At 39.5% G+C, this 12,576-nt stretch overlaps 1 protein-coding gene across 2 annotated transcripts in view; it reads left to right on the top strand.

Annotated features, from left to right (window-relative positions):
- Window positions 1-12,576, top strand: part of LOC145714947 (eukaryotic translation initiation factor 1A, X-chromosomal) — a 795,969-nt gene that overhangs the window by 147,094 nt on the left and 636,299 nt on the right. The gene's annotated exons all lie outside the window — the stretch shown is intronic.

The raw sequence follows: 12,576 nt of genomic DNA, 5'->3' as shown, positions 1-12,576 counted from the left end.
TTAATTAACCAAAAAAAAAAAAAAAAAAGTCTGGATACCCTTTCTCTGTACAGGGAAATTCAAGATTTATTACCTAGAGGAGATTTATTACAACAGAGGAGGAGGTAAAATAAATGAATAAATAAAGTGACGAGGAATAGGTGGTAATAGGAAGAGGGAAGAAGAAGGGAAACATTCTTTTCCCCTAAAATCCACAAAACCCATGCAAACACACCTAATGACCACCTGATGAAATGCCATGAAACAACAATCTGAGGAAAACAGAATTATCATTATACATATGTTACTTGGAAAATAATGCTTCTCTCATAGCCCTTCCCAACTTCCAACTGCTAGACTGCTGACTATGTAAGTCTTCCCTCTGCTAGTCTAACTGTATGAGTACTGGTTTTTCTGTGGAGTTGGGGGGGCAGTAGGCGGTGGTTGTGTTTTTGAGAGGCACTAACAGTGCTGCAAAAGACAAGACCACCAGTCTTGGAATGTTACAGTTCAAAACTGAGAACTATGTACTCCCTATCATCAGTTTTACAGGGTTTTCACAGGCATTCACTCATTCCCCCAACCCACAACTGTCATTGAAGACTGACACCAAGATGTTAAGAGGAGATAAATGGCTTGCTTGTGAAGGTGGCTAGTGACAAAGTGAAAAAGGAGCAGCAGTATTGTACTTAGTTCCACAAGCCCTCCCTCAAAGCCAAAACTCCAAAAGCCTAAAGGCTACCATGTTACACACGTGAAAACATAATGCTGTACAAGTTTACATAGCTTGATAGAAAGCTTTTATTTTTATTCTTCTCCCTTGCCCTTTTCTTCCTGATAGGGAAGGGCTGACAACCATTCAGGCGAGAGAGAGATCTAGCAGATACTTAGAGGACTTTCTCAATGCTAAAAACATAACAAAACAGCAATAATTAAATATCTCTCAATGATTTCCTTGAATGTAAATTGACTAAATACTACAATCAAAAGATACAACATGACAAAATGTATTAAAAAATAATAAGACTAACCTACCTGTTGCCTACTAGAGACATACTTCAGACATAAAGACATCTGCAGACTGAGAGTGAGGGGTGGAGAAATATTTATCATATAGACGGATGTCAAGAGAAAGCTTGGATAGCAATAATTATATCAAACAAAACTGACCTTAAAACGAAGACTGGGGGAAAGACCAAGATGGTGGGACAGCATGGAAGTTTTTTTGCTTCTCTCGTACCCAAAATGCAGTCAGATCAACACTAAACCATCCTGCACATCTAGAAAACTGACTTGAGGATTAACACATCAATCTGCACAACCTGAACCACAAAACTCAGCAGGTACGTGGCATGGAGAGGTGAACTGGGAGGGAGAGAAGCCGCGGAGTGCAGGGAGCTGATTTTGCTTGAGGAGAGAGGGTGGAGATGGGGGGACGGGGGAGTATGGTAAAAGTACCGCCCTCCAAAAGCAGCAGGACAAAAAAAAGGAAGAGTGGACACAGCCACAGGGACTGAACAAAAAAGGGGAGAAAAGAGAAAGGAGAGGGTTTAATTTCCACTAGGACTCTGTAAACAGGGGGAGCACAGAGTCTGAACCTCCACAGCTCAATACCTGACGGAGCTCTGGTGGGAAAGGCGAATCCCTGGGAGCAGAGAGTGGAGCCCTGAGAGGCCACAGGGGGAAAGGCATTTCCCTGTTGGGAGGACATTTCATAGAGGCCTCCCCACAGGTAAAGGTCCCAGTGGATCTCAGAGAATGGCCACATTCACTGGTACTGGAGCAAGGACTTTAAGGGTGAAGCCTGGTGCCAGATGTGTGCTATGATCTGCCACAATCCCTGAAATGCTGCTGCTGCTACAATGATCACAGAACTTCTTCTGGGACGGGCTGGTGCCCAGCTGCAGTATCTGGGCATCAGCAGCAGCACAGTCTCCCAAACATTCCTGGGGGCAGAGGGGCGCCCACCATTGCTCAGCGAGACCCTCCACAGAGAGTCCAAACAGGTCAAAGCCACAGGCCCTCAGAAGTGAGAATGGGGAAACATCCCCATCTGAGATACAACTCAGGAGGGAGGTGCTGCTTGACAGCATGACCGCGTGGTCATGGAAAGTGTAGAAGTGGGGAATGGATGGAAACTGGAGACAAAGGAGGGGTGCATGATTGCCAGTTGGGGAGAGCACAGAGTTTTGATACTAGAGACTGGGTAGCTGGGTGAGGCCATTTTCACTCCTCCCACACATTGCGCATACATGCCTATACATGCCACAACAATCCACCCCAGTAAGCTAAGCAGCACCGTCTAGTGGAGAACAAACCGTCACACTAAGCCCTGCCCAACCACGCCAACCAAGCTCTTGAGGAACACCACCAGTCTCTCGCTTGCTTAGTTTACAGACTATAAAGTGGTTCATGGTTTGACTTCTAGGGGAAACCGAATGTAATTCCAATCATATTTGATTCTGTTCACTGGTCCACCTATTCATTTTTTTTTCTTTTCATTTTCTTTTCTTATTCTTGAATACAGAAAGAGAAAAAAATTATTTTTATATTCCGTTTTTGTTAAAATGATTTTTCTTTAATTTTTTCTGCTACATTTTTACTTTTTTGTGAATTTTTATATTGTATTTTACTTCAATCATTTCATTTAACCTATTTTATTCTATGCATTTTTAAATTTTTCAAACGTCTCCTTCCCCCCGCCCCTCCCACCTTTTTTTCTTTTCTTATCTTCCCTTTTTAATCTCTCAAGTGTCTTTCAACAAACAGACGAAAACACACGTAGGATCTAGTATCCTTTATTCGATTTTTTAGGTTTTTTAAAAATTGGTTAATTTTTATTTTTGGAACTTTATTAATTCCTTTTCTTCCTTCAAAAAGACAAAAGAGAGAAATTCACCCCAAAGAAAGAACAGGAAAAAAATGACAGCCAGTGATTTCAGCAACATACATACAAGCAAGATGACTGAACAGAATTTAGAATCATAATGAAAAGAATACTAGTGGGGGTTGAATAGATTAGAATTCCTTTCTGTGGAGATAAAAGAAGTAAAAGCTAATCAGGATGAAATTAAAAAAAAAAATGCTCTAACTGAGCTGCAGTCTTGAATGGATGCCACAGGGGCAAAGATGAATAAAGCAGAGCAGCAAGTCAGCTATACAGAGAAGAAATTTATGGAGAACAATGAAGCAGAAAAAAAGAGGGAGACTAAGGCAAAAGAGCATGATATAAGAATAAGAGAACTCAGTGACTCATTAAAAAGGAAGAACATAAGAATCCTAGGATTCCCAGAAGATGAAGAGAGAAAAGGGGGTAGAAGGTTTATGTGAGCAAGTCATAGTGGAAAACTTCCTTAACCTGGGGAAAGACACAGACATCAAAATTCAGGAAGCACAGAGAACTCCCATTAGATTCAACAAAAACTGACCATCAACAAAGCCTAACATAACCAAATTCACAAAATACTCTGGCAAGGAAACAACCATGAAAGCAGTAAAGGGGAATAAAAGTCCTTGACATACAAGGGAAGTCAGACCAAGTTCACAGCAGACCTATCCACAGAAATTTGGCAGGCCAGAAAGGAGAGGCAGGATACATTCAATGTGCTGAACCAGAAAAATATGCAGCCAAAAATTCTTTATCCAGCAAGGCTGTCGTTTAAAATAGAAGAGCAATAAAAAGTTTCCCAGACACACAAAAATTAAAGGATTTTGTGACCACTAAACCAGCAGTGCAAGAAATTTTAAGGGGTCTTTCTAAGGAGTGAAAAGATGGAAAAAAGGAAAAAAAAGACCAAAAGCAGCAAAGACTACAAAGGAACAGAGAACACCACCAGAAATGCCAACTCTACAAGCAACATAATGGCAATAAATTCATATCTTTCAGTACTCACTCAAAATGTCAATGGACTAAATGCTCCAATCAAAAGACAATGGGTAAGAAAAGAATGGGTAAGAAAAGAAGATCCACAGCAGCATAGATGCTGTTTACAAGAGACCCACTTTAGACCTAAAGACACCTTCAGATTGAAAATGAGGGGATGGAGACTCATCTATCATGCTAATGTTTGACAAAAGAAAGCTGGAGTAGCCATACTTATATCAGACAATCTAGACTTTGAAATAAAGACTGTAACAAGAAATGAAGAAGGGCATCATATCATAATTAGGGGGTCTATCCACCAAGAAGACCTAACAATTGTAAACACTTATGCTCCAAATGTGGAAGAACCTACATATCAATTAATCAATTAATCAAAAACATAAAGACACTCATTGATAGTATACCATAATAGTAGGGGACTTCAACACCCTCTTACAGCAATGGAGAGATCATCTAAACAGAAAATCTGTAAGGAAACTGGCTTTGAATGACACCTTGGACCAGAAACACTTAACAGATATATGCAGAACATTTCATCCTAAAGCAACGGAATACACATTCTCCTCCAGTGGACATGGAACATTCTCCAGAACAGACCACATATTGGGACACAAATCAGCCCTCAAGAAGTACAAAAAGATCAAGATCATGCCGTGTATATTTTCAGACCACAACACCATGACACTTGAAATCAACGATAAGAAAAAATATGGAAAGACAACAAATACTTGGAGAATAAAGAACATCCTACTAAAGGATGAATGGGTAATCAAGAAGTTAAAGAGGAAATTAAAAAGTACACGGAAGCCAATAAAAATGATAACATCACAGCCCCTAACCTCTGGACATAGCAAAGGCAGTCATAAGAGGGAAGTATACAGCAATCCAGGCCTTCATAAAGAAGAAAGGTCTCGGATACAAAATGTAACCTTACACCTTATGGAGTTGGAAGAAGAACAGCAACTAAATCCCCCACACAAGCAGAAGACAGGAAATAAGAAAGATTAGAGCAGACATCAATGCTATGGAAACTGAAAGAACAGTAGAATAGATCAGTGAAACCAGAAGCTGGTTCTTTGAAAGAATTAACAAAATTGATAAACACCTAACCAGTTTGATCAAAAAGAAAAAGGAAGGGACCCAAATAAAATCAAGAATGAAAGAGGAGAGATCACAACCAACACAGCTGAAATACAAACAATAATAAGAGAATATTATGAGCAATTATACGCAAATAAAATGGGCAATCTCAAAACAATGGACAAATTCCTAGAAATGTATAACCTACCAAAATTGAAATAGGAAGAAATAGAAAATTTGAACAGACCCATAACCACTAAAGAAATTGAATTAGTAATAAAAAATGCCCCAAAACACAAGAGTCGAGGGCCAGATGGCTTTCAGGGGAATTCTACCAAACATTAAGGAAGAATTAACACCTATTCTTTTGAAGCTGTTCCAAAAAATAGAAATGGAGGGAAAACTTCCAAATTCATACTATGGAGACAGTATTGCCTTGATTCCAAAACCAGACAAAGACCTCACTATAGAGGAGAACAACAGACCAATTTCCCTGATGACCATGGATGCAGAAATCCTCAACAAGATTTAGCCAACTGGATCCAACAGTACATTAGAAGAATTATTCACCACAACCAAGTGGGATTTAAACCTGGAATGCAGGGCTGGTTCAACATCTGCAAAACAATCAATGTGATTCATCGCATCAATAAAAGAAAGGACAAGAACCACATGATGCTCTCCACAGATGCAGAGAAAGCATTTGACAAAGTAGAGCATCCTTTCTTGATAAGAACCCTCAATAAAGTAGGTATAGAATGATCAGACCTCAAGATCTGATCTTTTACCTCAAGATAAAAGCATATATGAAAGATCCACTGCTAATATCATCCTCAATGGATGGGCTTTCCCCCTAAGGTCAGGAACAAAACAGGGATGTCCATTCTCTCCACTGTTATTCAAAATAGAATTGAAAGTCATAGCCTCAGCAATCAGACAACACAAAGGAATAAAAGCATCCAAACTGGCCAGGAGGAAGTTAAACTTTCACTCTTTGCACATGACATGATACCTTATAAGGAAAACCCAAAAGATCCCACCAAAAAACTTCTAGTACTATCCATGAATTCAGCAAAGTCACAGGATATAAAATCAATGCACAGGATATAAAATCAATGCACAGAAATTGGTTGCGTTCGTATACACCAACAATGAAGCAACACAAAGAGAAATCAAGGAATCGATACCATTTATAATTGCACCAGAAACCGAATACCTAGGAATAAATCTAACCAAAGAGGTGAAAAAGTCTATACGCTGAAAACTATAGAAAGCTCATGAAAGAAATTGAAAAACACACACACAAAAATATGGAAAAATATTCCATGCTCCTGAATAGGAAGAACAAATATTGTTAAAATGTCAATAAAACCCAAAGCAATCTATAATTCAACGCAATCCCTATCAAAATAGCACCAGCGTTCTTCATAGAACTACAATAAACAATCCTAAAATTTGTATGGAACCAGAAAAGGCCCCAAATATCCAAAGAATATTGAAAAAGAAAACCAAAGCTGAAGGCATCACAATCCCGGGCTTCAAGAGCCTTACAAAGCTGTAATCATCAAGATTGTATGATACTGGCACAAAAACTGAGCCGAGAACAATGGAACAGAATACAGACCTCAGAAGTGGACCCAATCTTATGGCCAACTAATCTTGGACAAAGAAGGAGAGAAATCCAATGGAAAAAAGACACTCTCTTCACCAAGTGGTGCTGGGAAAACTGGAGAGTGACATGCAGAAAAATGAGCCTGGACCACTTTCTGACACCATACATAAAGATAAAATCAAAATTGATGAAAGACCAAAATAGATGTAAGACAGGAAGCCATCAAAATCCTCAAGGAGAAAGTAGGTAAAAACCTCTTTGACCTTGGCTGCAGCAACTTCTTACTCAACACCTCTCCAAAGGCAAGGGAAACAAAGGCAAAAATGAACTAATGGGACCTCATCAAAATAAAAAGCTTCTGCATAGCAAAAGAAACAATAAAAAAAAAAAAAAACACTAAAAGGCAACTGATGGAATGGGAGAAGATATTTGGCACATGACATATGGGATAAAGGGTTAGTACCCAAAATCTATAAAGAACTTATCAAACTCAACATTTATCCAGTGAAGAAATTATCCAGTGAAGAAATGAGCAAAAGACGTGAATAGACCCTTCTCCAAAGAAGACAACCGATTGTGGTTGAAAAAATACTCAACATCACTCATCATCAGGGAAATACAAATCAAAACCACAATGAGATACCATGTCACACCTGTCAGAATGGCTAACATTAACAACTTAGGCAACAATAGATGATGGCGAGGATGTGGAGAAAGAGGATCTCTTTTGTACTGCTGATAGTAATGCAAACTCGTGCAGCCAGTCTGGAAAAAATTAAAAATAGAACCACCCTATGACCCAGCACCAGTGCACTACTAGGTATTTATCCAAGGGATACAGGTGTGCTGGTTCAAAGGGGCACATGCACCCCAATGTTCATAGCAGTGCTGTCAACAATAGCCAAAGTGTGGAAAGAGCATAAATGTCCATTGACAGATGAATGGATACAGAAGATGTGGTATATATATTCAATGGAGTATTACTCGGCAATGGAAAAGAATGAAATCTTGCCGTTTGCAACTACATGGATGGAACTAGAGGGTATTATGCTAAGTGAAATTAGTCTGTCAGAGAAAGACAAATATCATATGACTTCATTCATAGCCTGCTTGGGATTTCTTTCACCCCTCTCTCTCTGCCCCTCCCCGACATGTGCTCTTTCTCTCTCTCTCTCTTTCAAAATAAATAAATAAACATTAAAAAATAATAATAAAGTGTAAAGCTAAAGAAAACAGTCACAGAGCAGGAGTTAGGTATGATAAGTACACTTGTTTATTTTCACATAGTCTGTGCCCCCAGAACATCTGAATAACAAAATACAGTTCATTTGTGCTACTCTGGTTGAGATTCAGCTTTAAAAATTAAACAGTTCATCCTTCTACTAACTGTTAACTCCAGTGCTGTTTAACCATTTCCAACCCCAGTGCTCACTACCATTTCTTCTTTTCTCAATTTCAAAATAAGCTCTAGCCTCAAGTCTCCAGAAAAGCAAACCTGGAAGTCACCAGATTTATGGCAGATGTCGTTATTACAAAATATTTGGGTTTAGGCAGAGAATGGGAGAAGTAGAAACAGCTGAAAAGCAGTGTTGGAGCTGCTCCTAATTTGCTGCTCTATGGTTTTAAATTATGTTCAAAGTAACTGATTTTATTTTCAACCTGAAATCTCTAAGCACTCTTACTGAAATAAGGGACTTTACTCACCTACCTTGAACTAGACCATTACCGTCTCTTATTTCATTTTGCAAGCTTACTCTTCTCTCATCTTCTGTTCCTTTTCATTTAGTCTGCAGGTTAAACATAACACATAATAGAGGAACATAATTAAAAACAAAATCTCCAATCTAGGAAACCTCTTCCCAAGACAAAAGAAAAGAACAATAAACATTAACTAGGCATATATAAGGCACATGATATGCTATCCAAAATAAAGTGTTTGTGGCGGAGAAGTAGGGGGACCTAAAATTCCTTCATTCCTTAAACACACCAGTGTTGAGGCCAGAGGACTTTGAATCTTTGAATTCCAAGAGCCTGGACTACAGAGTGAGAGAGACATTCCCACAGGGACACCCTGGCGGGCCATAGGTGTGTGATTGTGAACTGGGAGAAAAAAGAGGTGGTGTAGGCACGGAGGGGAAGGATCCCGTTCTGTGGAGACACAAAGGGAAGAGAAACAGAGGCTGTGGAAATGTAGGATTGAATTTGGACAAGAGAAAACCCCAAATGGGAATCAGACAAAAACAGAAAAAATCAAATTTCTAACTGCGGGCTTTCTCCACACTGGGGCTGGTTGCCCTGTTTGTGCACCCAGGGAGCCAGCCCTGGGCTCAGTAAGTAGCTGAGAGGTGCAGTCCCTAGTCAGAGAAAGCCGTCTCCTCCCTGAATGCTATGGAAAGAAGGTCTACAGCCATTGCAAGGACAAAGATCCCTGCCTGCACCCGCTGGCCAGAGGCCCCTTATCAGCAGGGCAGAGCAGCACCTCCCCATTACTGGGGAGCACAGAGGAGGATGCTTTAAGACATCAGGGTTTGAATCCCAGCCAAACACCCAGGAGGCAGAGGAGTCAGTAGAGCGGGACAAACAACCTCATTCATGCCCACAGGGCACTGTCAGGAACCAGATCACTGAGCAGGATCCTTTAAGACATCGGGGTTTGAATCCCGGTCAAGGGTCTGGGATGCGCAGGAGATTGGAGCAAAAAATAAAAAATAAAAAAAAATAATGGTCCACTCATGTCTGTGCAGCACGTTGAGTACACCATGATCACAGTGGTTTGGGATACCTGGTCCAGAGAGGGGATGGGTGTCACCACTTTTCTCCCTGTCACCAACAAAGTGGGGCTTCATGGAAGGGACAAAGGGCCACAGTGGAGGCAGAACCCACTTACCCCAAATCAGGCCCCTCTGCACCTGGTAACTGCATATGTAACAGAGCAAGATTGACACTGACTGAGCCAGACAGTCGCTTCCCCAGACTAGCACTGGTTCATGGCACCCAATGGTTTTGCATTTTCTGATTTAATTTTTGGACAATTCTTATTTTATGTATATATATATATATATATATACACACACACATAAATATACATACATATATATATATATATATATATATATATATATATATACACACACACACACACACACAGACACACACATATGCATACACACACACACACACACACACACACACACACATATACATGTATATATATGTATATGTTTTTTCTTCCTTTCTTCTTCTTATTTCTTCCCTTCTCTAGTCTGGTTATTCTGGTTATTGGCTTGTTTATGCAATCATATTTAATCTGTTCTCTTTACGCCTGTTTTATCTCCTTCTTTTTTATTTTCCTCTTTATGGTCCCTAGATAGGCCATATAGTTCTCTGCCTAGTCAATTTTATTTTCTTTCCTTTTCCTCTGCCCCTGTCATTGCTTTGTATGGGACAAGACCTCTTCCACCATCACTGTCCCCTTTCTGCCTCCTTTTCCCCCCAGGGCTACTTCAGTGAAGAAGTCAAAGCACACCTGATGTAGGGTCCAAACCTTCATTCTGCATAGGGAGACAAAGCAACCAGAGTCACAACAACAGAGAGCAAATAGCACACCCCAAAACACCTCCTGAAGGGCCAGGCCCTGGACAGTGTATGACCCCTTTTTAATATAATAGTTAGTGCTCAAGGGTGCAAGACACATAACAAGCTGCTAAAACACATTAGAGGCAGAAAACTAGCCAAAATGATGAAATGGAAGAATTCTCCTCAAAGAAATTCCAGGGAGATATGACAGCTAAAGAATTGATCAAAACAGATAAAAACAATATATCTAATCAATAGTTTAGAATAACAGTCACAAGATTCATTGCTGGACTTGAAAAAGGCACAGAAGACAGCAGAGAATCTATTACTGCAGAGACCAAGGAACTAAGAAACAGTCATGAAGAATTTAAAAATGCTGTAAATGAGGTGAAAAATTAACTAGATACAGTGAGAGTGAGGATTGAAGGGGCAGAGGGGAGATTAAGTGAAGTATAAGATAAATTAGGGAAAAAGATGAAGCTGAGGAAAATAGAGCTAAAAAAGTACTAGACCATGAAGGGAGCGTTAGAGAATTAGAGAACTAACTAACTAACTAACTAACTAACTAACTAACTAACTAAGTGATTCAATGAAATGTAATAATATCTGTGTCATAGGAGTTCCAGAAAAAGAACACAAAGGGGCAGAAGGTTTACTTGAACAAACCATAGCTCAGAACTTCACCAATCTGGGGAAGGAAACATTGAAATCCAGGAGGCACAGAGCACTCCCTTCAGCCCTAAAAGGGATCGATCTTCTCCATGACATACCATAGTGAGGCTGGCAAAATACAAAGATAAAGAGAGAATTCTGAAAGCAGCTAGGGACAAATGGGTCTTAACCTATAAGGGTAGAACATAACAGTAGTAGCAGACCTATCTACTGAAACTTGGCAAGCCAGAGGGAATGGCAGGAAATATTCAATGTGCTGAATAGGAAAAATATGCAGCCAAGAATCCTTTATCCAGCAAGCCTCTCATTCAGAATAGAAGGAGAGATAAAGGTTTCCTAGACAAACAAAAACTGAAGGAATTCATCACCACTTAACCAGCCCTGCAGGAGATCCTAAGGGGGACTCTGTGAGTGGAATGTTGCAAAGATCACAAAGGACCAGAGACATCACTATAAGCATGAAATCTACAGGCATCACAATGACACTAAATCCGCATCTTTGAGTAATAATGCTGAATGTACATGGACTAAATGCTCCAATCAAAAGATGCAGGATATCAGAATGGATTAAAAAAAATCCATCTATAAACTGTCTACAAGAGACCATTTTAGACCTGAGGATACTTTCAGATTGAAAGCAAGGGGATGGAGAACAATCTATCATGCTACTCGATGTCAAAGGAAAGCTAGAGTAACCATACATATATCAGACAAATTAGATTTTAAACTAAAGGCTGTAATAAGAGATGAAGAAGGGCATTATATAATAATTACGGGGTCTATCCATCAAGAAGAGCTAACAATTATAAATGTTTAGGCACATAATTTGAAAACACCCAAATATATAAATAAATAAATCACAAACATAAGCAATCTTATTGATAAGAATATGGTAATTGCAGGTGACTTTAATACTCCGCTTACAACAATGGACAGATCATCTAGGCAGAAAACCACTAAAGAACAATAACCCTGAATGATACACTGGACCTGATGGACTTGACAGATATATTCAGGACTTTTCACCCTAGAGCAGCAGAATATACATTCTTCTCGAGTGCACATGAACATTTTCTAAGATAGATCACATACTGGGTCACAAACCAGCCCTCCATAAGTATAAAAGAATTGAGATCATACCACGCACATTTTCAGATCATAATGCTCTGAAAGTTGAAATCAACCACAGGAAAAGGTTTGGAAAACCTCCAAATGCATGGGGTAAAAGAATATTCTACTTGGGTCAATGAATGGGTCAACCAGGTAATTGGAGAAAAAATTTTATTTCATTTTATTTTATTTTATTTTTTGCATTTTATTTTTTTTTAATTTTTATTTTTTTTAATATATGAAATTTATTGTCAAATTGGTTTCCATACAACACCCAGTGCTCATCCCAAAAGGTGCCCTCCTCAATACCCATCACCCACCCTCCCCGCCCTCCCACCCCCCATCAACCCTCAGTTTGTTCTCAGTTTTTAACAGTCTCTTATGCTTTGGTTCTCTCCCACTCTAACCTCTTTTTTTTTTTTTCCTTCCCCTCCCCCATGGGTTTCTGTTAAGTTTCTCAGGATCCACATAAGAGTGAAACCATATGGTATCTGTCTTTCTCTGTATGGCTTATTTCACTTAGCATCACACTCTCCAGTTCCACCCACGTTGCTACAAAAGGCCATATTTCATTCTTTGGAGAAAAAATTTTAAAATATATGGAAGCAAATGAAAATGAAAACACCACACTCCAAACCCTTTGGGATGCAACAAAGTCGGTCCT

This window comes from Panthera onca, chromosome Y (assembly GCF_046562875.1).
Source record: "Panthera onca isolate mPanOnc1 chromosome Y, mPanOnc1 haplotype 2, whole genome shotgun sequence".
Taxonomy (NCBI): Eukaryota; Metazoa; Chordata; class Mammalia; order Carnivora; family Felidae; genus Panthera; species Panthera onca.
The sequence above is the reverse complement of the archived record's forward strand: the minus strand, read 5'-3'. Positions and strand labels throughout refer to the sequence as shown.